At 44.8% G+C, this 27,023-nt stretch overlaps 1 protein-coding gene across 3 annotated transcripts in view; it reads left to right on the top strand.

Moving 5' to 3' along the window:
* The first annotated feature begins 18,366 nt into the window (after positions 1-18,366).
* The window catches only part of FNDC3B (fibronectin type III domain containing 3B), a 203,903-nt gene continuing 195,246 nt past the window's right edge, over positions 18,367-27,023 (top strand). For 2 of the 3 annotated variants that reach the window (XM_075761549.1, XM_075761547.1), the window contains exon 1: positions 18,367-18,604. The gene's annotated coding sequence lies outside the window, so the exon portion shown is untranslated. Of the gene's footprint in view, positions 18,610-27,023 lie in introns of all 3 variants that reach the window. The other variant, XM_075761548.1, reaches the window with a different exon arrangement.

Raw genomic sequence — 27,023 nt, 5'->3', positions numbered from 1 at the left:
AGGAGGAGAAGGGAAACAGGGCTGGCTCCTGCTGACACACGGGCTGTGTCCGGTGCAGTGTCCATGGGAGAGGTCTCCAGGAGGATGTGGGGGGAGGAGAGCTGCATAATTCTGTCTCTTCCCCTTGTGTCAGGCCACATGATGGGAAGGAAGAACCCTGCAACCTGTCAGGTCCATCAGGACCAGGAAAGCTGAGGCCCTTTCAGCTGCTGGTGTATCTGTGAACATTATTCTTGGTGCCTTTGAACCTGTAGTGCTTGCAACAAGCAGAAGTCAAAATTGGAAACAAATCAGTATGGTTCAAATCTGCTGTTATGGAGGAAGCTTTTAAAAAGCTTTATCTGCTAATGTGGTTTTTATAGGGACAAAAAGGGAAGGATTCCCCCCATGTCAGCATCGCTCTAGAAAATGAGCACCAAACCAATCATCAATGTTGTGAAGGAAAATGGGCTGAAATCTCTAGCTCCTCTTCTGTCCTCCCTGGCCCTGCTGTTGCCAACTGCCCCTTGCCAGAATCTTGCTGTGCAGTCTGGTGTAATGTCTGGGTACAAACTCCTGATGGTCTCGGCTAATGTGCCAGCCCTTAGGCTGCGCAGTGCAGACGGGTGAGCTGCCAGCTCTGCTGGGAAGGCAGTAGCCTACAGCAGCAAGGTAGTGCAAGTCCTTGTGGCTTCCTCAGCTCTGATGTCTTTCTCCTTGCGATGATTCTCTTGGACCAGTAAATCATCGATGGTTGTTTGAGGTCAAATGGTGATTTCTAGATGACAGTCAGAGCTGGGATGACCCCAGGCAAAAGAAAGCCTCAGATAAATGGATGCTTCACCTAGACAGTATCTTGTAAGCAGTGAGTTGTATACCTCTGGGATACACCTGATCAACTGTGACTGGCTTTGTCCTAAGCAGGACAGAGCTGTGATCAGTAATGTCCTAAAATCGCCAGTTTCTGACAGAGCCCTCCAATAGAATAGCACAGGGGTAATGGTGTTTATACATCATACTTGGGGAAAAGCTGTGTGATGAAGCCCGTTTCCCTTGCCAAAGTATGGAGAAACAGTATCTACGGGAGTGTTATGTATGGCATAGTAACCAAGTTGGATCTTGGAGTATGTTGAAGTTCACATTAGAACAGCTCTTGCCCGTAATCAATTTTCATTCTCAGGAGCAGATGAGTTGCAAAGTCCTGTACAATGATGCATATAAACCACAGCTGAAGTGGTTTAACTGAACTCTCCAATCTAGCAGTGATTACCTTCCACAGTAATGAGTGTGGTGCTTTCCATACTATCTGCTCAGCATTTTGAAAGGGTTATGATTAGCTGTGATATGACAAAATAAACAACGGTGTGTAGTGTTTGCACAACAGCTTTCATACTTATTGCTTTGTGCAAGATAATCTTGTGGCCTGAAGCTAGGAGAAACATCCTTTGTAGCACAGTCAGCTTCTTTGATACATCTTTATCTTTTTACTGTGTTTATTACTGGCAGAAAACAAGAGTAAATGTATAGATAAACTTCAGGGTCTTATCATCTTGGCTGGAGGGGTAATCCTGGCTCCATTCATGTAAACAGCTAAATTCCCTCTGATTCCATTTGGACCAGGGTTTCATCTCCTTGAGTACTTTTTTCCCTTCTATTTGCAGTCCTTGAAGTAATTACAGACTGCTGTCTCCCACCTGCATTCCACTGGGTGCAGGGATTGCAGCTGAAGGCTCAGCAGTGAGTGCAAGGAGAAATATCCTCCTCCTAAACTGTCAGATCTTTAAGCATTTCTGGGGTGGGGAATGTGGGAGGATCCATGAACCAGGGGCTGTAAAGCCTATCTGGCACCAGAGGGAGCAGCTGGAAGAGAGGGGCAAGTCCAGCTGCAAACTCATCCTCTGATGTGGCAGCTAAAATAGACACAGTTCCTGCATTACCAGTGAAGCACAAAGGCTAATATCTAAGGCTAGAGAGACAGCGATGAGCATTACATCTTAGAAGTTTAATATCTTAGTTTTGTTTCTATGGTATTGGTACCTGGAATCTTCAGAAAAATGAAATGATAGCAAGTAGGGAGCCACTGCCCTACTTCTATATATAAGCCCTCCCTTGTCTTACTGTGGCTTCATATCTTGTCAGGATGTTTCCAGTTCTGTGAAATGATCTTTGGTGTCTATGGCTCATCCAAGTGGAAATACAACATGTACATTTATAATGTGTAGTTTTTTTCAAAATGTTTTCTACTTTTCAGGACAAATATTTGTACAGATGAAGGTTATGATACTGGCTGTACTAGAACTTGAAGTTCCCTGTTCTTTTACAGGTCAGATACAGTTCAGAGATCTACAGCACAAACCACCCTAGCGCTGTCCTGAGCTTGCCAGTGCAGCCAGACAAGAGCCGATTCAATGGAGTCTTGGGCTAATGTAAGTCTGACCTGTCCAGAGGAGTCTGGATGCTCTTGGTGTAGTGAGAGGTCCTGCTCCCCCTTCACAGTAACTCAGAGTTCCACGGGAGTTTTAAATTCCACTTTCTGCTCCACCAGCATCTTCTGTCAGCTGTTATGCTGTGAGTGGCTTTCAGCAGTCAAATGGCTCATAAAGACAGATGTATCAAGAGCTGCTTTTTATATAAGAAATGTTATGCTACATAAAACCAGTAAGACTGGCTTGTTAGGAGAAGTGGTGACTTCTGCAAGTACCCCCTTTTCTTGGATGCTAGCAGTACAAACAATGACCATCACTGCCTCCTGGATTCTATTTAACACTTTAACTTAGCAGAACTGGAGACCACGTAGTTTTATCTGGATGTCCATTGCTTTGAAACTGAAATACAACTAATATTTAGAAACAGGTTAGACAAATGCTTGCTGCAAAATGTTGGTTAAGGATAAACAAAGTAATGTCCTATGTAAAATCTCATTGGCAATATAGGTTTGAATGCAGGAGAGGCACCTGGCTCTTGAATAAGTTCAGTCCTAACTACTTGCATGTGAGCCTGTGGGATTCACTACCCCAGGTTGGGCTACTCAAATGAAGAGATATTTTCTGGCCTGGACCAGAAGACTTCATGATTAAGGAAGAAGTGTCCTGTGTTATAGAATCCATCAGAAAGAGAGCACTTGCCCAAACATGATGCCCTTGGCAGCGTAACAGGAGAAGTTCTTGCTTTAGACTCCATGGTGAGAATGGTCTGTAGGATTGGTTACACGGTTACAGGTGCTCCTGTCAGGGCAACAACAAACTTAGCTGAAAAGTCTCTTTCTGGGCCTTCTGTCAGTGGGCAGCAACATGTTGTACCCCCAAAAGTTCTTTCAATTCATGGGGCTACAGCAGAGCTCAGAAATATTGCACACAAGTTGATTACCTTCTCTCTTGAAGATGAGACAAGAGGGAAAAGTACTGCTTGATTGACATGATGGGTTGTCCCAAGAGTCTTTATTCTAAGATAGCTTTCATATTTCCAAATGTAAAAACTAAACAGTGGTGAAGGAAGCTAGGGTTTTGGTGTTTTTAGCTTGATCAGCTAACCTGAAAAGGTATGTTTCTGAAGTGAGTCAGAAAAATAGCAAAATTCCTGGTTGTAGCTCTTAGAAATCATTGCAGAAGCAAAGCAAGGTTATTTCCAGACTATTTCTGATAACACAACCTCTATAGAAAGAACATGTTAAGATCTGGGTTTGATTTATTCTAGGACCTAGGGTTCAAGTTCAAATTCAAATCAGGATTAAAAAGGACTAGAGTCTTCAGAAGGAGATTTGGCTTCAAATGATAGAAACAGTGAGAGATCTAGCTGGCTTTGATAGGCTAGGTTTTTAAATCACCTTGATTTTTGCACACCTTCTCTTACAGATAATTGAAGCCATATTGTGTCACATATGCAGCATACATTTCTATTGGTAGCATGTCTTAATCCTGAGAAATTACGTTTTCCCCCTGTAACTGAGACAAAGCTCCTTTTTTTTTGGATTCCTGACATCTTCCTTCCAGCTCCTGTCACTCTGGGCCTAATTTGAATTCCAGTGATGAAGAATAACCTGATATTTTGCTTACCTTAGTGAATGAAAGCTTAATTCTGTACACCTAAGTTTTATACTGCATGCTAGTTTGTTAAAGGCATTTTACCACACAGCTGGTGAGGGATTTTCAAAAATACAAGAGAGGCTTGTATGTTATTTGTTTTAACTTTTCCTTTCAACTCTTTTTTTCATTAAGTTCCCAGATGACTGCACACTCTTGAATGCAGCAATCTGTTTAATCTAGTTTTAGCCTTCCTTTTCCTGTTTTGCTGTTTACTTTTCGTTCCATGCCAGTAGCTATTGAGGCAATACTGTGGGTCCATTATCTCTTTCAGGCCTCTCAGAATATATGTGTTGGCTTTGCTCTGTGTGTGCATGCATGAGAGGGAGGGAATAAACATACATGTGGCCAATTAGTTAGTACACTTAAATTAATGAAGAGCAATCTATGAATCTCCTTTTTTTTCTGAGAATTTGGAAATACTGAGAACGTTTGCCATGTAGCCTTCAAAAACTTCAAAAGCAGCTATAAGGTCACAGTCTAATACTCCCTTCTGTATACTCATGTCTTTTCTAAAAATATTTCCCAACTTAATCTTCAGCATATGGAACAGGAGGGCAGAGGGGGAACAGCAGTGTTTATGACCAAAGTGCAAAGATGAGGATGAAAATTAAATCCACAAAAAAGCAAATCTTTTGATCTCTACTTCATTTTCCTCAGTAAAAACTTAACAGTACTAGCAGTTATGTTTTAACTAAACATTGAGTTTATGGACCCATGTCTCTGCCTACAGATAAGGGAAGGTCGAGAGGAACTCTGCTAATGCTGTCTTTGCTTTTGCAGATTTTCCTTGAATTGGGACACCCAAACAAGTCAGTGGGAGTCCAAACACCACCAGTGATTTGGGTGTGTTGCTCCTTGTAGTAGGTAGAATGTGATCAAAGATGTCTGCTCTGGATATATACAATCCTGATAAAGAGCCTCAGTAATATCACAGATAAAGGGGCCTCAGGGATTCATAGAACTTGAGAGAAAATACCGCAGTAAACTCAAGAAGAACAAAATTAACCCAGCTAGTGGAATTTAGGAAGAAGGGTAAAAGCAGGGGTTTGCATGTCCTTTTCTCTTTTTGGGTCTTGAATTGTGGAAAAAAACCCCCAAACCCCAGTGTTCAGAAAAGCTGAAACTGAAAGCAGGAGGAAGGCTTAGGAGGATCTCTGCTCTGTAGGAAAGCTCATCTGCCAAACCACCCTCTGGAGCAGGAAGGAGAAACTCCTGTCTCCAGCAAGGTTTCTGCCTCTGGTTCCACAAAATAAAAATGAGACACCCAATTTTGCATCATCTCCTTGCTTTCATAACTAAGTCTACTGACTCTTACCTGTTAAAGTAGTTCCTTGTCTGATTGATAAATGCATCCATTATTTGACTCCACCAAGTGATCACATCCTCTTCATTACATTTCCATTGTCCTGGCTTCACAGACTTGTTTTGTCTGCTGTAAATCCTAACAGAGATAGTGAGCTGAGCTTGCATGGTATGTCCTGACAGCCCACCAGTGCCCAAGGGGTGCCTTGAAGGATCATTCCAAAACACTGACCTGCCACACTTCATCCTCCAGGTGGGATGAGTGAAGTCCTCAGAAAACCCCTGTGCACCTGAAAGGAGTTTAGGTATGCAATAAGGAAATCAAAGAAGGTCCAGAGGTCCCAAAGAAGAAATAAAACATGACCTAGGACTGATACCATCTGAGGAAAATAAAAATGTTCTTCCCTTTCTGTGCTTTCTTACAAAGCACTGAGAAATAAGGTAGCCAGATTCTACCCTCCCTGAAACTACTCTCAGTCATATGAACAAATAACTCGGTGCTGGACATTACAGAGAACTTACATTAGGGCAATACCCAGAGGGAAAGAGCTCTAACAGGCGGGTGCATTGGAGAAGTAAGGCATGTCCCTTATCACTGTTCATCACTTATAATTTAAGCTCTAATTACACAACTGATTCTGAACTAGTTCCAAAAATAAAAGGAAAAGAAGAAAAATAATAGTTCCTGAGAAGTCTGTGTGCTGGCTCAGTCTGACATTGGCTAGAAACATGCCTGGTGAACAGCACTGAACTGTATCTGGAGTTTAAGCACAGACAGGTCATTTCAAACAGTCCTGCAGTTAAGCAACACTCTTCACCCTAGGGAAGTCTCCCTTCCAAGCACTTCCATCGTTCCACACGGGCTTTCTTTCAAAGTTGTTGGCTGGTCTCAGTGTTTTTTCATCTTCTACTTTTTTTGAAGATTTTGAGATGTTTAGGGAAGCTGCTGTATTAATTTTCTCAGATGATTTGAGTTCTGAAAAGCTTTCACCTGCAAAGGATTTATCCTGATGAGGAATTAATTCCAGCTTTACTTGCAGAAGAAAGAGAACTGTATACAAAGTGAAGGATGCTCGGCTTCTTCTCAGACACTAACACGAGCAATTCTGAATGGAGATCTGTTAGGGCGTTCTGGATATTTGCATGTCAGCATGCAGAAAAAGCAAGCAAATGCAAATGAATGTTCCTGAAAACAGCAGTGGAAAGCAAATATTTTTTATTTTTTTTCTACATACTCTAAAAAGACCTTGTTATAAGGATCATGATAACAACAGCTCAATACCAAGAGAGAGAAGTGCTAGACTTCCAGAGCAGGAGGTGATGAGAGCTGGCTGGCTCCCAGCAGTGGAACGGGGACCCTTCCCTCCTAGGTCACAGCTGCACCCCAGGGCAGTGGGCTGTGGCACCCACCACGCTGTCACTAGTTGGTGCTACCCTCACCAGGTGCAGTATGGCTCTCAAATATATAATAAGAGAGCTAACATCAAGTACCCGCACCGTTGACTCTACCAAAAGTGGGATTTATAATTAGACTGACCTTTCATCTCCGAGGGAGAGTTTGGGGGCAGGTGAAGAAGGGCCTAGATGGCGAATTTGCCAAGTATCAGGATAAAGAAGTTGAGCAGAGGGCTAACAGGCAGCAGAGCAACTGGCAGAGTTCTCCTCAAAAAAGGACAAATAACGGACAGAGGCAGCAAAGATAAAAGATATGCAGCTTTGGCTGTCTAGAGGGAGTAATTAATTATACTTACGGTGTACCTACAACAAGCTAGACCCCAGTGACCAGATTCTTCTTGCTTAGGCTCCACCGAGATCCCTAGCTCAATGGTTTATTTTACCTGCATCTCTACATCCAGAAGCGTTTACGCCTTAGAAAACTCCTTTAGGTGGAATTTAGGCTGCATAAATCTGAATGCAGGAAGCCTTCCCGGACCCCACAGCGTGTGGTTTGTGCACATCTGCATGTGAGTGCATGCATGTGCTCATCAGGGAAGCAAAAAGAAGGAACTGAGGCAGCAGACACATGACTCAGGGTGTGGGCAAGATTGGTAATATAACCCCAGTATCGCTGGATTATCAGCAGGTTTGGATCTTTGTTCTGCAGCAGCTGGGCTACCTCCCAACAGAAAATGCTGCAGGCAACGTTTGTGCTTAGTAGTCAATTATCCTTGGGAGCAGGTAAGGGATTAGTGACCAGGTAGGATTTCATGCCTGTCAACAGGGTGAACACTGTAGCTGCTCAGAAATATTTAGCAAGAGAGAGGAAATAACACAGCTTTTTCTGTTCTAAAGCACAAGTCTCTTGCATTTGAACTGAAGGAGAATTGTCTTCCTTTGGTGGAATTCAGTAGGGGACATGTGCCTGGACGAGATGCGGTTCAAAGTCACGTCGCTGCGTGTGCTTGGCAGGAACGCTGGTTTAACGCGTAGCTGTCCTCCCCTTCCATCCTGCCTGAGTACTGCAGCCCACCACCCCTGCCTTTGGCCGCCGCTTCTCGTGCCGTGTGAAACCAGTCACGGAGAGACCTCGTTGGAAGAGCAAAAACAAACCCAAACATTTTTAGGAATGCTGTTTTTCAGCCAGATCCATTTCCCAACCTGATTCCTGGCATCGATGCAAAACCCAGGAGGACCGGTACAACCGAGAGGGCAGAGCACAGAGGTACCGCCGAGCAGCGAGGGGCAGCAATAGCTCAAGTCTAAATTGCTGCCAAAGACTTTCCATCATGAACCTATAGCTGGAGCCACAAGCTGCAGCATAAAGCTCAGCCTAACCCAATTTGTATTCTAAACAATGCAGAAACACCACAGGTTTAGCTGGTTTTTACCTCTGAATTAAGGGGCCTGAATTCAAGTTTGCATCTTGCACCCAAAGAAACCTTATTAAGCAGCTGGTTTCCACCAATGTAATTAATCAGGAGATTGCAAAAGATCACTTTGCTTCATCCCAGATTTCAAACCCCATTCATCTGCTCTTCCCTGGCCAGTCGAGGCAATCCCACACGCTGTGTGTTCTGTGCAGCGTATGGTCTTTTATTTTTAGCTGTAGGTGACAGGAACACAGCTTCTTGAAATCCCACTAATAATGTCAGTTAGTCTCTGAAAGCAATCAGGTGTTAACGACCTTGTCTTAAGTTTACCTGCTTAAAATTTCTCCTGCTCTCACTTTCTTAGCTTTCATTCTCTTAACCTGTGTCCCAAGTGAAAAAACACCTGATCATTTAATTGATTTATCACCAAAAAAAGGTGCTTGTTTTCCCCTTCTTTAGCAATACCTCTTGGCTTTTTAAAATGTAGCATTTGCATCAGCTCACTTTAAATGTGCTTCCTCCATCCTCTGATTAACATAGCTAAGCTTTTGTAAGTTTTGGATGCATGATTTACAGATTGCAAGAGTTTTCTCTTTTAAAATCAGTGAATTAGATTTAAAATACTCAGGTGTCATTTTTTTAATTACTAAAATGGAGTCACAAAGTCAATCAATGAATGGAACTCAGCAGTTTTCAGGATCAAGTTTAAGCACGTAAACAGAGATGAGCTACAAAGACTGAAAAAGCAAAAAATTATCTGACGCTCAAATCTTTCCCCAACAAGAGTAACTATAGCTCTCTTTCTAAGCATACCATTCCACAAGAAATGTGAAGTAAGATATGGGCATACCTTGAGTATTTGTTGAAATTAGCATCCTGTTCTTCATTGGGTTTTCTTTGTGCCAGACAGATCTAGGCTTTTTCCAAATAGCCCTATTTTGGACCCCATCCTGCATGTGTTTATGTGGTTATTCTGAATACTTCAGAGTACTCTCATAACTGTCCCATATGATGAACAGCCGAGTCTATTCTGAATACATTAATCTCAGGGTAAAATTAAATATAAATTCATGCCCCCAACAGCCTGAACGATTGATGTGTTTTTGGGTTAATCTCTGAGGATTTTAGTGCCCATCAGAAGAAATTATCAATTCAGTATCACTTCCAAGTAGGTGCATACTTTCATGAGGAATTTGTGTGAATCCCATTACAGAAATGCTGGGGTCCCTATTTTATAGTTACAGAAGAACCAAAACACCAAAGGACTAAGGGAGTGGTGACATGACACAATAAATTTATCTTTAGGACAGGATTAAAAAGTGCTGCCATATGAGACCAAGTATTTATATGGTCTAAACTCTCTTTGCCAGTTCCAGTTTATTTTTAAAATTCTGATGGATTAACTTTGAACAGCCAGGCTTTACGCCAGATCAGGCACTGTCCATCACTTCCATCCCAACTACACGTTGAATACAGAACCAGAACAGATGCAGGGTTAGCATAAAGGTATCACGTTGACATGAACTGTATCGTGCGTGCTGACAAATTCAACAGATATGCCCGCTCCAGGATAAATATGCTGAGAAAAAAAATCTGGAAGGACACAGATCCAGTATTACTGCTCACGTAACCACGGCTTTGCAACCTTGGCTGAGAAGAGATGTGGTCTGTGGTAAGTGAGACCATGGCTCTTGGGCATCTTTGCCCTTTCCCCTCCTCGTTCAGCAGCAAGCAGAGCTGGGAGAAACCAGAGAAGTTATAAACGAGATGGACCACAGACTGTGAGACCCCAAGGATGCTTGTGAATTTGGGACAGTAAAAAAGGCTCAGTAGTAAAATTGGCCCGGGGGAACCAAAGTGGATTGCTGAAGGCATGGGGAGAGAGACCGGGGCGGCTTGCAAAAAGACGCGTTAAGTGGCACGGGAGGTGGAACCTGGTGGCAGGGAAATCCAGGGGAGGCTGGACTCCTGGGGAAATCTTGAGATAATCCCTCCTTTTGGGTCTCTTACCAGCATCCCCAAGTGTCTAAGAGTCTGAAACCTGACTGAAACCCAGACACTGTAGCTCTGCTTGGCTGCGGCGAGGCTGAGATCTCAGCTGGGGGTTGACAGTCGTGAGAGCTGCAAAACTGTCACAAGACGTGTGGCTGTCGCAGGCGAAGCGGCATTGACCGCATGCACGTACACCTCATCACCTGCCGCCTGCAGCGCTCGTCATTCAAGCTATTAGCAACAGAGACGTTGAACAACCCTGCATTGGGCAGGGTGGAAACTTCACTAGAGACTTAAATCTCTCCTGCTTCGATGCGGGGGATTAGCACCGAGTTGAGTCAAGTGACAGGAGAAGCATCAGCCACATCTGCAGGTGAGCCTACAGCGCTGGGGGCTGTGCCCGGGCTCCGGGGTGCGGAGGGACCGCTGCTTCAAGTGTACAAGATGGAGCACTGGCTGCGGGCACGGGGAGTCAGCTCGGCAAATCTTGCAGAGAGTTTAATTCAGGGGAACAGAAATGCATGCTCCGTGGTGAGGAATTGGTGAGGAGCGCAGCCCAAAGCAGATTGCTCTTCATTTCGCAACTCCGTTTCTAATGCTGAAGTAATGTGGGGAGAGGGGAATAAGAAACATCTGAAATCCATATGAGAGCTTTGTCAATCCTTCTAAAATGGCTGTTATATTTACTTAATCTTTAGTGTATATGGCATAAGATTTATATAACAACAGGAGTAATTGGCATTTTTACAGCACCTTTCCTCTGTAACAACTTTCCTTTGGAGATCGCAAAACATATTTATAAATACCCATCAATTAAGCCTCACATAATCATTGTGTGGGTAATGAAAGTTAGTCCATTTGCTTTCCTGTCACTTCAAGATTTAAATCACACGAATCTTCAAGGCTTAAAAGAAAAACAGCAGCAGAAACCTGCGAAGAACCCACCTGCCTCCTTATTTTATCACGCTACGATCATTCCGCCAGCTCTGTGGTCAGCCGCCAGTGAGATACAGGTTCATCTTTGACCTATCAGCCATCGAATGACCCGGGACCTGTGCGGACAGGGTTTCCCAGCACCGCATATCGCGGCCGTGCTCTGCCAGGGTGCACGCAGTAAGACGGGAGCTGAGACAGCACGCTGCCCATATCGCCTTGTTTGTAGCGGTTGCTCCTCGCTTACTCAAAAATAATTCCAGGTTTTGTTGATCTTTAGGGTATGCTGCTAGATCTTCACTTTGTTAAAAAAAAAAAAAATTGTTAAAGGTGGGTAGAATTTGGGTGCGATAGCGTCTGTGACAGGGCGTGACCGAGAGGTTAAGCCTGGCTATTTATTGTAGATAAAAGACTAGAATTGTAAAATAAGCATTACTTTTAAAGTCATTCTAGCCTGAGGCACGGTTAGCTGAAAAGATTTTTTTCCAAGGCCATACCAAAACATTTAGATTCCAGACGCATTATTTATCAACATGAAATAGATACATTATCTCAGGCATCACCTTCCAAGTCTGGAAAAGTTAGCAGCTTGGTAAATAATTTTTAAAACGTGACTGCTTTTCAAAGTAACGCTTTACCTATTTCCATGCAGTTTTGGGGAAGCGCTAGGAAAGTCATCGATGGAGAGGAATCGGACGTGAAATTTTCTTAAATCATTCAATGCTTTTTTTTCTTTTTTTGAGATAGTATGTTGAAACTTGGTGATATTTTTTTCATAGGGACCTCCCACCTGGCATAAAGGATCTTGTTTTATTGCAGATATATAGAGCTTTTGAGGAGATCTGTCTCACTTTGAAAGTCACGGTGCTTTTCCCTGATGTTTTCAAAGAAGACTCGTACGTGGGCACGACTGGGCACCTCCATTCAAAGGCAGTGAGCCTTCTGCTTCCACACCGTCAGCCAGGGAATCGGAGACGCTCGCCGACGGCTAGAAAAACAAAAGGCATGCTTAGGTGTATTTCTGCTGAATTTGTGACTAAAAAAACACTTAGCAAAATTCTGAAGGGAGGAGGAAACCACAAGTGTGCGGCAAGGCGGCCGAGGCTCCCCTGGATGAGACGCGTCGGGAGGAAGGCTGGGGTGCGGGCTGGCTCTTCCCTAACCTCTCGCTGGGATGTAGGGACATCTTGTGAGCTAGGGGCTGGAACTGCCATCCCAGCACCGGAGGGGTTTATCATTCCGTTGTTGTTTTAAAGTTATCTGTGCATTCGCTGGCCGCACTATGAAATTGCTGTGGGGTTTTTTAAAAAAAAAACTTCTGAGCCACCAGTGCAGCTTCCTCATCACAGGCACGGAAACTCCTGAACTTTAACTAGCAGTGTTATCTAAGCAGTCTTCTTTTTGGTTTTCCCAGGTGCTTTTTTAAGTTACTTTGGGGGGAAAAAAGTCAGTAATAATGATTGTTTAAAATGCTTGTATTTAATGCTTTGCTGTTGCGGAGCAAACCTGCCGAGTCACTGGTAACGGTTAAATTCCAAAGCTGGCAACGGTGCTCATCGATTGCCCTATATACAAAAATCTCCACATTGCATATGTATGTAATTAACAGTAGATAAAGCTGTTCTATTTAAAGGCTATGAAAAGAAGCAAAATCCTTCAAGTTGTACCTTGACTGATTTAAAATGAATATGAATTTTTGACAAAACACTGTTTGTAGCATGCAGGATGAAGATTCCCAGTGTGCAGGGAAAGGCTTTCATGAGACCACCGGAGAAGGCAAAATAAAGAGCAGAAATTACTTAGGAATACTCTAGAAACCTTGGACGGAGCTAGGAATAGAACCCCCCATGTATTGTGCTTCCATTTGGCAAGAAAAAGAAATGTTTACTTAATAAAGTGTTTCCTTCTAAATTGTCAGGTGTGGCTGCCCTTTACAGGAAAGCGGGTGCATGACTGGCAAGGAAAAAGTAAAAATGAACTGGCAAAATAAATACTGTGAAGAGGAAGGAGATACAGCACAGAGGAAAAGTGCTGTGATAGAAAGGGCAATGGATCAGCAGAAGTTTGCTGGTATGTGCAGAAATGACAACATCTGATTTTTTTTACAGTGATAAGAAACTATTAAGCATATTTTAAGTTATTCCTGCTTGTATTTTCTCCCTCACTTCTTCCTTTGCAGTTGTGGTTTTTTTTTTTCTTTGTTTTTTCTTTTTTAACAACAAGACGGAAGATAAATTGCTAGTTGTAAAGACTGCTGCAGGGGAAACACTGGGGATATAACCACCTAATTATGAATTTCCTGAATGTGCAACATGACCAGGAGCAACTGGACAGGATTAGTGCTGTGTGCTTCATCTCCAGCTGTTTCATGAATACCAATCTACAAAATCTTCCAAGAAGAAGGGTTTTTTTTTTTTTTTTCCATGGCCCTACTTTTGGCTTTAACAATGCCAGCAATACTGCTTTGTTTTCTTTAGAGCCTGAACTGAAACGAGAGCTTTCAACAAAACAAAACCAAAGCAAACCTAACGAGCCAAAGAACTGCACAGTGTTAAGGAGATTTAGCTGAAATATTTGTAAAATATCAAAAGGAACATATTTCTCGTTGGCAAAAGTGGAACTAACACTGCCGAGATGCGTGATTATGAGACAATAAATGAGAGTATTTTCTTCTGGTGCAGTGGTCAGAAGTTATTGTTTTGAATGAGCACAACTGGTGTGTAATGGTCATGGCAAGCTGCTTGAATTGGTGAAGTGCCAATGCTCTTTGGAAGCTCTTGGCAGATGGGAACTTATTTAAACTTATAAAACCAACGTAGATGAAAAAAATGTAAAAAATGCCCCGTGTAAGTCCTCAGCTTGCAAGCAGACAAATGATGAAGACAATGGTGCTTCTCATGGAAGGGAGGGCAAAAGGAACATTTTCTTTCCGCGATGCCTTTGTAAAGCTTAAGAAACAACTAATAGAATAATGTCCTGACAAACAACAACTGCTGGTGTGTGAGAAATCACATCTTTAGAATCGTGGCGCTGGCGTTTAAAGGGCCTCTGCTAGCTGCTGGTCAAGTCCCTGGCTCTTTTGTGACTCTTAGACGAATTTGGGCATATTGATTGCTTAGTGGTAGTCTGGGAGATTCAAAGACGAAATTAAGGACTTGCCTATTAAATGTAATAAAAGGACGTCCGGTAGGTAACTGGTTTTATCACGGTTTGACGTGCAATGCAAGTTTCCATGCACCCCAATAACAAGAGAGGCGGATAATTTTTATTTCAGAATCTTACAGTGATTAGTCCTTTGATCTTATCCCAAGAATAAGATTTTTGGGGCTTAATGTCTTCATGTGTTATTCAGCATGAGAAATACTGACCCGTACCCTAAAAAGGAAAAACTCTGCTAATTAATACCATGAATACACCCTCCTCACCAAACTTGGTCAGTTCATGAATGCAAAACCATGAACATACACTCAGTGAATAACTGGCATTCATTTCCTCTAAATAAGAGAGGTACAGATAGAAATCCTGGTTCATGCTAATGTTTACATGCCCTAGTTATTTAAAAAGAGCATCCTGCAGAATTTTGGATTCCCCACAGTAAAAGTGACCGTTACGAACTACGCTTACCCGGATCTTCTTGCTTGTGCCAGTCTCCACGGGCACTATCTCAAAAATAAAACATTGTAAAGATTGAAGGAATTGAAATCTGTACAATCTAATCTGCCTTTAGCTTTCATTTTTTCTTTTTTTTTTCTTTTAGATAAAAGTGAGAGAAGACTACTGTGACCTGATAGTAGTACTGTATGATTTTGAGTACCCAATTGTTTAAATTGCACTAACTTTAATGGTTTGTGATACATAAAAAAGACAAGATCTCAAAAAGGGTTTATTAATGAGAAAAAAGAGATTGCACGGTCCCTTCTTTATTCTGTGGCAGGAGTCAGTTACGTGATTACAAGGGGGAGGGAGGAGAGGTGCTACACCATTTTGTTCTGGATGTTTTTGTCAGGCAAGCTCCCGGTTGTTTGCCTTGCGCATCCTGCCTTTCTGCTGCCAAAGCGAGGGATGCTGCAGCGCCCGCTCTCAGCATGCCGAGGGGTCACCCAGGGTGTTTCTTGCCGAGTACATCCCGTTTTCTCAAAGTTGCTGCTGGCCCTGAGAGTAAGAGTCTGAATCCAGAGCTCTTGCTATGGGTAAATGCAACGTGTTAGGCACCGAGTCCCGAGCCAGCCCACCCCACGGCTGCTCAGAGCCATAATAACACACGTGGAGGGAAAACTCCTGCGGCCACAGTCCACCCAGTGTCTGAGCAGAGCCATCCACCCTATACCCTGGTGCTGGGTGGGATTAAAAATGACTGAAGGCAGTATGCCCCGGGTTAAAAACCAAACAGTATTCAGCAAATAAATCAACCAAAGCATTCTCTGTATACTGTCAAACAGCACCGGTGCCAGATCTCAGCCTGCCTGCCCTCCAGAATACAGAACATGCAGCTTGTGGGAACAGTAAAAGTTTAACTCGAATCCCATCAGGAACCTGAGAGAAAGAATCCCATAAGAATAAAGACAGTCTTTGCCGCCTTTACAACGATGTTTGATCTCCAAGGCTGCATCGTGTTTCCACAGGCCCCTCTCTGGGATTTGTCACCAAATAGGAGGGGATGGATGATGGGGATGATGGCAGAATGCAAGATTTAGAATTGTTTGGATCCCGCCCCAGGCAAATAGTGCCTAAACGGTTACTGTGTGATGGCTAAACTATGCCTACTTGAAAGGAGTTAGGGGTTTCCGTCTGGTCCCAGTGGATCTGCAGCTTGGGAATGACTGTCCTAGGGACACAGTTCCAGGAGATGGAGACAGCATCGTCCCTTCATCCCGCTCCTCCGCAACAGGCGCACGTGGGAAGGGAGACAGAAGAGACGCGCTATTGCGTTTCTGACGCCACTTGCTTCCTGAATAAACAGAAAGATCTCACTGTGATAAAAGAAAAATATGCATGCTATTGAAAAAAAAAAACCCCAGACTCATCAAAACAGAAAAGTTAAGTTCATGGCTTTGGTCTGTATTTATTTGGATGATAGTTTAGGTCAGTCATTTTCTCCAGCGCAATTTGTCTGTCCCTGCTGTGTCACCACTTAACCTAATCCTTTTCCTTTTTTCAGGGGCAAAAGACGTTTCCTCCTGGTCTGATTAGTGCTCTTCCTTGATGAGCTGGCTCAGGGAGTAAACCATTAAAGAAATAGTTTATGTTATTTATATAGGAACTTTCTGAGAAACGGTCCTTGCTTCACTCTCCCCTGCCCTCTTCCTTGGTTTATAAGCCATGCCCAGTTTCCATTGAACCAGTTTAGAGTCACAGTTAACCATATCTGCTCTTCCAGTTCATCAGGGCAGAGCGGCTTAATAGAAAGTGCTCCGAGGAGAAGGTATGCATTTGCCCAGGCTGGCTTTGCTCTACTTTTTGGTGAATTTGGCCACTTCTGCAGTTCCAGGTGAGACTGGAAACGTTCCTGTGCTCAGGGCCTCTGCTTTGGCTCTCCAAGTGAGGATGTAGCCTTCCTCTGGCCCATCGGGTAGAAAAGCTACAAATCATTCTAGTAGTTTCATTTCCTTCCTCTCCTTTATTTCATTTTGCTTTCTTCAGGTTTGATTTTATTTACTCTGCAATTTAATTTTGGGTTTTTTTTAGGTCATTTTCCAACTCAGGTAAGTGATTTTTTCCTTTCTAAACCAACTCCTTCACTCCCTCCCTCTGTCCCTTTTCTCTCTCTTTTCCTTCACAAAATGGTCTATGGGGCCAAGTGAAGGCTTTACCACCCCAGTGAATAATTAATCTCATCTGACTCTGTAACTCAGTCCAGGATCATCAAAAAGTCTGCATGTTTTGGGTCACTAATAAAACAAAACATTTTTCTACTTTTAGATTTTGCTCATTACAAAAGTTTTTGCAATTAACGATGAACAATACTTAGTGCTGGCTGACCATTTTACATTGAAAAATCTTTCCCATGGGAAAAAGATAATTTGTTCTTTTTGTAGGAATTATCTATTTCAGATAACTTTATTTTTATTTTCCTGTGTTTTGGCCACTTTAAAAATTAAAAAAACCCCAACAACAGCCTCGTTAGGCATGATGTTTTGGGTTTACCAAACTTTTATGCCAAAACAATTTTTTTGTAGTGTGAGTTTCAACAAGAAGTAGAAGATCAACAAGTCCTAGCTGATGAAAATACACCTGGGCTGCCTAAGACTCCATGGGGTTTTCTAGTTTCTGACAGGAAACCTTGCTCTGGTGGATAAAGTTGATCAACCGCTGAGAAAAGCTGTAAGGAAAAATAACGTTGAAAAAGATAGGGATGGAGAGAAGGCAAAGCACAAGTGGTATGGGTGATGAGCCTGTGCTGAGGAAGGTTAGCTAACCAAGGGACCAAGGGCAAATCAAAAGACCCTTCATAGCGTAGCTGGGATCTGTGGTGTGGGTGAGTCCTGAGTCCTATTTTAAGCTTTTCCTGAAACTAGATTAAAACTCTAGTCACGATTCCCACATTGCTTGGATGCAGTGCTGAGAGGTAAATGACCACGGCGGTTCCTTGGGGCTCGCTTTCAGAGCCAGGGGATAAACTTCTCTCCTTTTGGGCTGCAACAATTTAAATAAGTCAGAGCATTTCTTAAGCTCGGGCAAAACGTTGCCTGAAATTTCTCCTCCTCACTGCCAACCGAGGGAAGCACAGGGATGATCACGGTGATGGGACCAAGGGCCCTTCTAATTCGGTGTCTCGCCTTTGCAGCAGCCGGCAGCTGATGCCTAGGGGACGACATGGAGGGGAGCACAGGAACCATAGGCAGATCCCAGCCTTAAACTATCCGGACCAGGGACTTCTCTGGTCAGAAACGGCATTTTTTGTGACAACCTCTGCCACGACGGTGGAGGCCGCGAACTGGGCCGGAGGAAGGCTCGGTGGGCGATTTATGTTCCAGGGCGATCTCTGGTAATAAGTAACGATGCAGGAATTGGCAGGAACTGGGGGCGAAAGACACGAACCGGCAGCTCGGCGAAAGGAACGGCAGCCGGGCTCGGCCCCTGCCAGGCGGCGGAGCCGGGGCTGGTCACACAACGATGCGGCGCCGCCTGACTGGGCCGCGGCCGGGAGCCGCCCCGGTCCCCCCGCCCAGCCCGTTCTCCTGGCCCGCTCCTGGCTCCCCCCGCCCGGGGACGGGGCGGAGGCGGCGGCGTGGGGCCGCCCCGGGGCGGAGCGGAGCGGCTGCTCGGCGGGGTGGGGGCAGGAGGGCCGGTGCGCCCCGTCGCCGCTCGCCTCAGCCGGCTTTTCGGCGGGAGCCTCTACTCCAGAGTGCGCGGTAGCGTGGGCCGTCCGCGGGCCCCATGTGGTGCCGACATCACTGACATGGCGGAATCCCCGCAGAGCCCTCCTGGCACTCGCTCCAGCTAGCCGGGACTCACCGCCGCGCCCGGCCCGGCCCTGCCCGCCGCCCCGCACCAGCCCTCCGCCAGGTAAGGTACGCCGCGGCGGGGGAAGGGGGGAAGTCCCGGGCGGGGAGCTCCGCGGTTCGACTCGACTCGGCTCGGCTCAGCTCAGCGCGGCGGGCAGCCCCGGGGAGCCGCGTCCCCCGCCCCGAGGCGCCGCTCCCGGTCCCGGCTCTTTTGTTCGGCGGCGGGGCGGGAGCGCCGGGCGGCGGCGGGACGGGGCTGCGGCGGGACGCGGCCGCACTTGGCGGAAAGTTTCTCTGGCTGCCCCCCGCCCCTCCTCTCCCCGCCCGGTCCGTGTCGCGGCTCCCCGGGGCCCCGCCGGCTCTCCCTCTCCGCGGGGAGCTCTGCGGCGGGCGGCGCCTTGCAGGCAGGCGGGAGCAGCCCCGCCGCGCGGCCCTGCGAGGGGGCTGGCGGCGGGACGGGCCCTCTAGAACCTCCCGGTAATCCCGAGCGGCTGCCGGCCCGGCCGCTGTCATCGCCTCCGCCCGGCCGCCCTGCCCTGCGTCGCGCCGTGGGTACGGCCGGTGCAGCTCCGGGCGTGTGTGTGTGTGGGAATCTGGGGAGGGGTCGGTGCTGGCGCCCGTGTCTGCGGGGGCCGGTGGCACGCGTGGGTGGGTGCGTGCGTGGCGGCGGCTGCCCCCGCCCTGCCCTCGGCTTCTCCCCCCCCCCCCGCCCCGGGAGGAGCCGTGCCCGTGGGGCGGTGGGATGCAGGTCCGCGCCCTCCGGCTGTGCCCGGGAGCCGGCGGGGAGAGCGACCCCGCTGCCCGGGCGGGGGGTGCCAGGCAGGTGAGGACCCCGGGGCTCCTCCTCGTCCTCCCAAAACGTCTGGATCCAGGGGGCATGTTGGAGAAAAAGCTGGAGAAAGGCGCGACTTCTCCCGGCCCCGTCCTCCCCGCCCGGCTCTTGGCTGAGGCGGCTTTGGGAAGGAAAACCCTGGAAACTTTATTTTGCTTGCCAGGCACCTTTTTAAAATGGCATGCTACCAGGAGACGGAATGAGGGGGAGGAAAAAGAAAAAGTCTTTTAAAAGCTTAACCTCTCTTAGGTTAAGACCACATCTGCATCCCTCCCCTCTGCCTTCCCCCCCTTCCCAATTCTCAGAAATGTTCTATTTAAATGAGGTTTTGGCTAAGGTAGCGCGGCTTGGAGTTAAATGTAACGAACGATTTATCCCATCTATATTTGTAGAATAAGAGGTGGGGGGCAAGCCTGCCCTCTTAGTATTAGTAATTTTCTATTTCATTTGCATTTCTTTGTGTGAGTACCTAAAAGTACTGGCCTGACTCCTTAAAGTGGTAGTTGCCCCATCACGACGGGGAAGCTGAGATATGGAAAAATTGAATTCTTGTTTGGTGTTTGTTTAGTTGTTTTGGATTTTTTTTAATTTTTTTTTTTAATTGGAACTCAGTGCTAGATTTGTGAGAACAGAATTTCCAGTGCCCTAACTGTGTTTGCTATATCCCCTAACCGCTTACCCTGCAGAACCCAGGGCTCAACTAGTGCATTCCTAAAAGGTGCCAAACCAGTCTAACTCGAGCTTAACAATGTGCTAGGTAATGGGATTTCAAACTTGCACGTATTTTTAAGTCTAGAACACTATTTCTCAACCTTTTTTGCAGCTGGGCTTGCTTAAAAAAGTTTGAGACTGCCAGGCCTGGCAGTGCCTCGGTGCCTGCACTGGTCTGGGGTTCTGCTCCTTTCTGCTGGGGAGCTGCTGGTCTGGACATGGATGACACGATGTGTGCTTGGCTGGAAATCCAGATAAAGGCATTGCTTCCATAAGCCTCAGGAATCAGCGGTGGGCTGTCTCCTGTGGATGGAGGCATCTTGGTTCCTCTCAGCCGGCCCACCGGTGGCCGTGCCCACCGACCACCCCTGTATCTTTCTCAGCAGTAAGAGAACATGCTGCCGGTGCTACCAGTAAGAAAATGATTCTTGGCGGTGTTCCCGGGGTCATTTCGGGTCTCGAACAGAAGCGGTCTGTTAGTGCTTTTCTCCTAATCTTCAGCACTTTGTGGTTCCTTCTCATTAGTTGTAAAGCAGTTGTGCTTTGTGGTTGTGTCGGGACCCTGCTGTGACAGAAACGTCTGCTGCCCCAGAAGTATCGCATGTTGTTCTTCCCACTTCAGCATCATTTAGCTAGTTTATGCTCATAATGTAGCTCAGAGATGAGTCTGTCTGGAAGTTGAGATATTTTACAGTTTTTTAATTTTTTTTTTTGTAACCCTCAGGACTCATCTGATTTGGGTTTGAGGTCACTGCTGGGACAGTGATGAGAGAGGTTTTTCGTACTGTTAGCCTATAGTTGGCAGAAGGGTAAGAAATGAAGAAAGTTAGCATCCAAAATAAGCTGATATTCCACTACAGCCAAGAAGCTCTGAGCTGTAACTCCATACTGCAAGCATTTTGTCTTTACTCTTGGAAAAGTTTGTAACTTCCAATCTGAAATGTGTTTATTCTGGCACTTTTTCACCCCCTACATATGGTATTTGGTGCACTAAAAGAAGATTTCTGCATTGTATCTCTTTCTTTTTACTTTATAGGTTTCTTTAAGTTCTCTGATTAGAGAGAGAACCAGTTACACTTCTATAATTCATAAATCTGTGCAAGAAAATACATACAGGTCATGCAGCAAACTTCTGCATGTGTGCGGTTGTATTAATGAACATTCCAATTAGTATAATTGGCTTTCCCCTCAAAAATGTAGGTTGTCGGTCTGGTGAGCACTAGCACAGAAACAAAGTTCACAGTATGAATAAATGTTTGTAGTTTAAGGATCTTAATTCCTACAAAATACATGTAATTACATAAAAGTCCCAGAGCCCATACACAGCTAAATAAAACAAATTACTCTGCACAGTGCTTTTCTTCTCAATGTAGTTTGCCACTCCTCTAAAAAGGAAAGACGTGAGGGAAGATGGAGTGACCCATGGGGAGCAGCAGGACTGGCAGTTTGGGGTGCCCTGGGACACCATCCCGGTGTCTCCACCAAGGATGCCGTGGTAGCAGGTGTTAAGTCTGCAAATCGAGTGTCCCAATGCATTGGAATGGTTTTGTGCAACATACTGTGAGTTATCGAAGTCCCATTTGTTTGCAATAGCCTTTAGTGTACAGCAAATAAAATAAATAGCAGAGGAAGCCGGCAGACCCTTGTGTAAATCTCAGCTGTGCAAAATACCAGCGAGGCAAAGAGTTTCTCAGACGTGTTGCACAGAGGACTTGTGCCTAGGTGATCTCTGCGCTGCTGAATGCCAGCAGTTGAGCGGTGGGGGATCCTTTAGAGACAGGAATATCAAAAGTCATGTTGTTTATGGCCAAGGTTTAGTGTCCCTGTGTGATCTGTCCCTGGAGATGGAAGGTATGTGGGAAGAGGGAAGTTCTTCAAACAAGGCGGTGGAAATAGGAGACGCTGGATACACAACGGTAAGGGGCCATCTACAGGCAGGAATGTTGGTGTGTCAGCAAGCAGATCACTCCGAACACTTTTCCAGTGGGGATGCCGTGGTTTGCGTTTTTACCAATTCATTCTAAGCACCTCTTTGCAAAATTAAAGTTGGAAGCCCCCTCTCTATTGTATTACGGACAGCCAGAAAAAAAGCACAAGCTAATTGAAGGTGATTTGTTGAATTTGTAACAGCGTTGGAGAGATTAGGTGTCTTTCAGAAACGGTGCTGCGGATGTTAAATCTGTGCTCTGCTCTGGATGAAAAATGTCGGTGCTATTGAGCAAGTATGCAAGAAAAGCATAGTCTGTGTTAAAGTCTGTTCCTGAACAGGAATGTTCCCTGGAGGTCCCAGGTAGTGCGGCTTTGAGCGAATCTTCATGGTGCTTTTAATTGGGAAAGGATGGCTTGCCTTGAGCTTAGAGGTTAAAACATACGGCTTCTCCAGTGACATGCTCTCTGCATTTGATCTAAGGAATCCTTTGTTTACAAGTAAATTGTGGTGTTTGTTGGCAGATAACAGACCAAAAAGCCAACTACAACACCAACTGTTTAAGAAACATTCCTTATTTGTATTTCCAGTGGCGACAGTTTACAATGGTGTATATACTGAAAGTTACCATTTGCATACTCTGCTGCAGCTATGTGTAATGTTATTTAGGTAATATGAAACAATAAACAATGCCAAAGTAATTAAGTATATAGTCCATATTATTTTTTGAGGAGGACAAAGATTGCAGCTAATATTGCTATGTGGCATTTGCTTGTTCTGGCATCTGTTTTTCCTACCTCTAGAAGCTACTCAGTAGTGTGACACGATGGATTCAGGAGCGGAGTTTCTGCTGTTGTGTTTTGGTACTGCTTTTTGGTGTGGGTGGCTTTTTCTTTTTTTTTGTTTTCTTAGATTTAGGATAACCAAAATGAAACACTTGAATCCTCTGGAGATGAAGGTGATAAAGCTTGTCTGATTTCTCTGCGCTGACTTAGTGTATAGCTATTCTGTGGCAACAGTGCACATACCTTAAAGCATGCTTTATGTGTAAGTCTCTTGTAATTGCCTTATACGTAATTATGGACATTTCTATTATTAGGTTCTTGCAAAGGACTCTAATAATAGAATGTGTGTATGTGTGTATATATTTGTATTTAAACATATACTTCATGCTTTCAGGAATGTTTTGAAAGAGAAAAAAGAAATGGCTCTCAAGAGGCTGTTAATAAAAACTTCAAAAAGCAACAATTTTAGATGACTGTTGCCACCCTCGACGATCCTTGGGATGTTGTGGACAGATTTCCCCATGCTTCTAATCTAAGCTAGCAAAATATCAAATCTGTTCTGCTCAGTTTGTAGCTAGTTCTCTGGGCCTCTATGCAGCTGTGTCCATTTTACATGGTAGCTCCCTGTTCCCCACTCACCCACAAATAAAATGCTAATGTTTATAATCTAAATCCCAGTGGTATCTTTTGCCCCAAGAATTTCTGCGTGATTCTTTAGTCAAGCCCAAGACTGTAGTGAAGTAAGATGGTGGGATCATTTTGGACCTTGGTAGCAGAAAAAGCGTGGGAGCAGAGACTTGTCTGGATTTGTTTCAGGATCACCTTACCGTTTTTCTTTAGTTAGCCGCTAGAATTTATTCCACTTTATAAGTTGTCTTTATTGTGGAAGTGTATGCCTATTCAATGGCAATTTATATAACATAAGTGACCTTGTGCTTGCCGACACTTGAGCTGGTGTAGGTATGTTATTAAGTATTATGCATTGCTCTTGGCTCGTTATTTATTGATGTGGAATAATGCAGCAGAGAAAAAAAGATGATAGCATTTGTGGAAAATGAGAGCATTGAAAAGGTTTCCTTCTGGTGAGCCTGTATTGCTTGCAGACTCACAAAACGTCAGCTTACAGAAAGAATTGCCTTCAGTGTCTTCTTACTAGGAAACGTATGGCAAACAGAAGTATCGCTTTATTAGAATAAATTAACAGAGCAGAAGCAACACGGTCGAAACTGCAGAGGTTGTGGATTATTCGGGGTGTGTAACGCCTCAGCTCAAAAGCCCGAATAGCAGCTTTTGTCAATAAGTACTGATAGAGGCGGTGAGGTTGAAAAGCAAAAGCACAGCTTGGGCTTGACTGACTTCATGCAGTGGGTTGCTGTACTGTGTTAGTATTTCCCCTTTCATTTGATGTTTTAGTGTCAGGAATAATGGCTTAGATTGAAGTGGAAAAAGTTCCTGCTTTTGTGACAAGATAAGGCAAATTGGGATATACCACATACCTGATTATTCTAGTTTTATTTCAACTGGATGCAAGTTTGAGACCTAGCTGAATACGCATGTGTGCATTCTTCTGTTCACGTAGCAGAAGGGTGGTTACGTGGTTGGTGTTTTGCTTTGAGTTGTGTGTTTGGCTTGAACAGGTAAAACGTTGGTCTTGTTTTCCCCAGTTCTTAATCCACTTAACTTGTATTAATATCCTGTTCTTTTGTGAAACAGTCTAAAGCGCTGAGGAAATTATTTTAGTCCGATTCCATTAGATACTTTTTATTAACTGTATTAAAAATTGAAAAAAGGGGTGGAAAGAAAACTGTCATTTTTCACCAAAATGTGTTGGTGCTGTTCCTCTAGTATACAGTGCTGCCTTTCACTCTGGCTACCGTGGAAGCTATGGCTTTTAAGGTGAGACATTTGCTCATATTCAGTTGCTCTGACTGAAGGATGACAACACGTTTTTTGAGGGCCAGTTTCCACTGAGTCATCCCCTGAGCTGGGCAGAGGGGCACTCGGCTGCTGTCAAACCTTCTGCTTTGGCAGGTTCACTAGGAAATGTTTTCAAAGCCTGCCTTGGGGAGGGGAGAGTTACAAGTTTTTATTTTCTAATGCTGGAAAGTGTTAGAAGATGTGGCATCTCAAAGAAAAGCAAATGAAAGAAAACAACTGTTTCTTACTCTGGATTTTTCCAGAATAGACTTTTGCTTCAGTGAGATTTCTCATTCCTAGGACTTCTGCTTTTTCAGTCTCCTACTTGCCCATCCTTTCTATACAAGCTTATTCATTAGCTGCTCATGGTTTCCGATACCAAGATATTGTTTTCCTTTTAATTATGTCTCCGTATGATTTATGTTCCTCTGTTGGTTGCACAGTTGTTAAAGGTGATCCTCAGCCACGCAGTGGGATTACTTGTGCTCTCGCACTACAGACCAGAGGCTCGGGGTGCGGCATTTGGTGTTGCAGAAGAAGTGTCCCTCTTGAGCAGCCAATGCCATCTGACAATCCTTGTGTCCGGGGAACCGAGCAACTCGATAGGCAGTACTTCATTTGGCACAATGTTTGCTCTTTTGCTGGCTTTTCTTGAATGCCTCGGATGTGGGTGAGGGAGGGGCTGCAGATCCGTGTTTGTGGCACGCTGCATTCCCTTCTGTCCTCTTCCCTTTTGCTTCATGCTCTTGTTCACACGATGGGTGTGACGTGTGGCCTTTGCATGACTAAAAATGCAGGCATGAGGACACGAGGCTGTTGTATGGGAGGAACGTGTCCATCCACATGCGCAGTGGGGGTGTGCCCAGCCTCACAGCCAAGGTGGCTGTGTCTTGGCTCCCAGGTGGGTACAAATGACGCAGGAAGGCTGTGGTATATGAACCTGGACCGCTTTGGAAGAGGCCAAGTGGTCTGGTCTGGCATGACCACAGGGCACTGCTTTTTGGCTTGTAGGTTGAGCCATTGCTGATGGCTCCTGCCAGCCACCATGTGGGGAGGGAAAATCCACCGGTGTCTTTCAAAAGTTGGTTTTGAGGAATGGGTCAGAAGTTTTCTGGCTTGTTTGTTAAGGGCGTTCATGGATGAAGAGCAGTAGGGAAAGACATGAGAAATTGGAAATGCAGTCAGGCGGCCTCGTGTTTTGGACGTCATGTGTAAGAGGGAACATGAAGGCCCAGAGGTGGCAATGTTGGAAGGAGTTAAGCTGCGAGTGGCTTGCAGCATGGTGAATGGGCTATGAGGAGCTTAGACTTGGAGACTAACTCAGAAGCAGTCTGAGCTGCAGGAAGGTTGGTGCCTATGGGCAAGAGAAAGGAATGGTAAAAAATATAATTAAATTCAAAGTAAATCATAACTTTCAGTCTGTTAGAGAATGGTGCTTTCATTGTGTTTGTGTTGATGTCTGAGCAAGCATATACATTGTCTCCTCTGAGTGACCTTACGTGGTTTGGTTCAGCTCTTCTCTGAGAAGTTACAGCCTATTTTGTACCAGCAGGAATGTATGTTACATGTTTTGAGGATAAAGGGTTAATTTTATAGGAATTCAATGAATATGTTGAAGTTCATGATTTAGGTTACTATAGATATTCTACTGGTCTCAGTACCTGAGGTACTGATAGCTACTGGTAGCTCATACCTGTGGTGCCTCATTACGTAACTTTCTGTTTGTATGTTGTGCTCTGGGTTTACTTGTCCTTAAACTAAATTGCATTTTAGTTCAGCAGGACCTCAAAACAACAGCAACAGAAACCCAACAAACAAAAACCTTAAAGTTCCAAACCAAAATGACTTCATATTTCACATTCTGGTTAAGTTCAGATGTTGTTGAGGTAATAGTGTCAGAAGTCAGAAATATTTTATGAATTTTGCCAGAGACAGAGGTAATACCTTGTTGCATGACTCTTGTAGAGTAGCGCCGTAACAAGGTAGTGTCTTACGGCTGGTTGAGTTCTTTGCTGCTGTGTCATATTGTCCAGTTTTGCTTCATGAAGGTCTAGAGCCACACTCTTACCGGATTTGGTATGAAACACGTGATTATGTTATTGATAGCTGACCGTAACTGATACACAAGAAATTTTATGGCTAAAGAGGAAAACCTTAGAATGTGATTTGTTTTCAACAAAGGAAAACTCCCACAGAACTTGATATAAAATTGGAGAATAGCGATCTGAGTTGTGAACGTTGCTCATGTTTACATACAGGCAGCCTTAATGCTTGTGTCTTGTATGTCAGCTGGTGGCAAAAGTAACTT

The sequence above is a fragment of the Balearica regulorum genome, chromosome 9 (genome assembly GCF_011004875.1).
Source record: "Balearica regulorum gibbericeps isolate bBalReg1 chromosome 9, bBalReg1.pri, whole genome shotgun sequence".
NCBI lineage: Eukaryota > Metazoa > Chordata > Aves > Gruiformes > Gruidae > Balearica > Balearica regulorum.
Note: the sequence above shows the minus strand (reverse complement) of the source record. Positions and strands in the feature narration are given on the sequence as shown.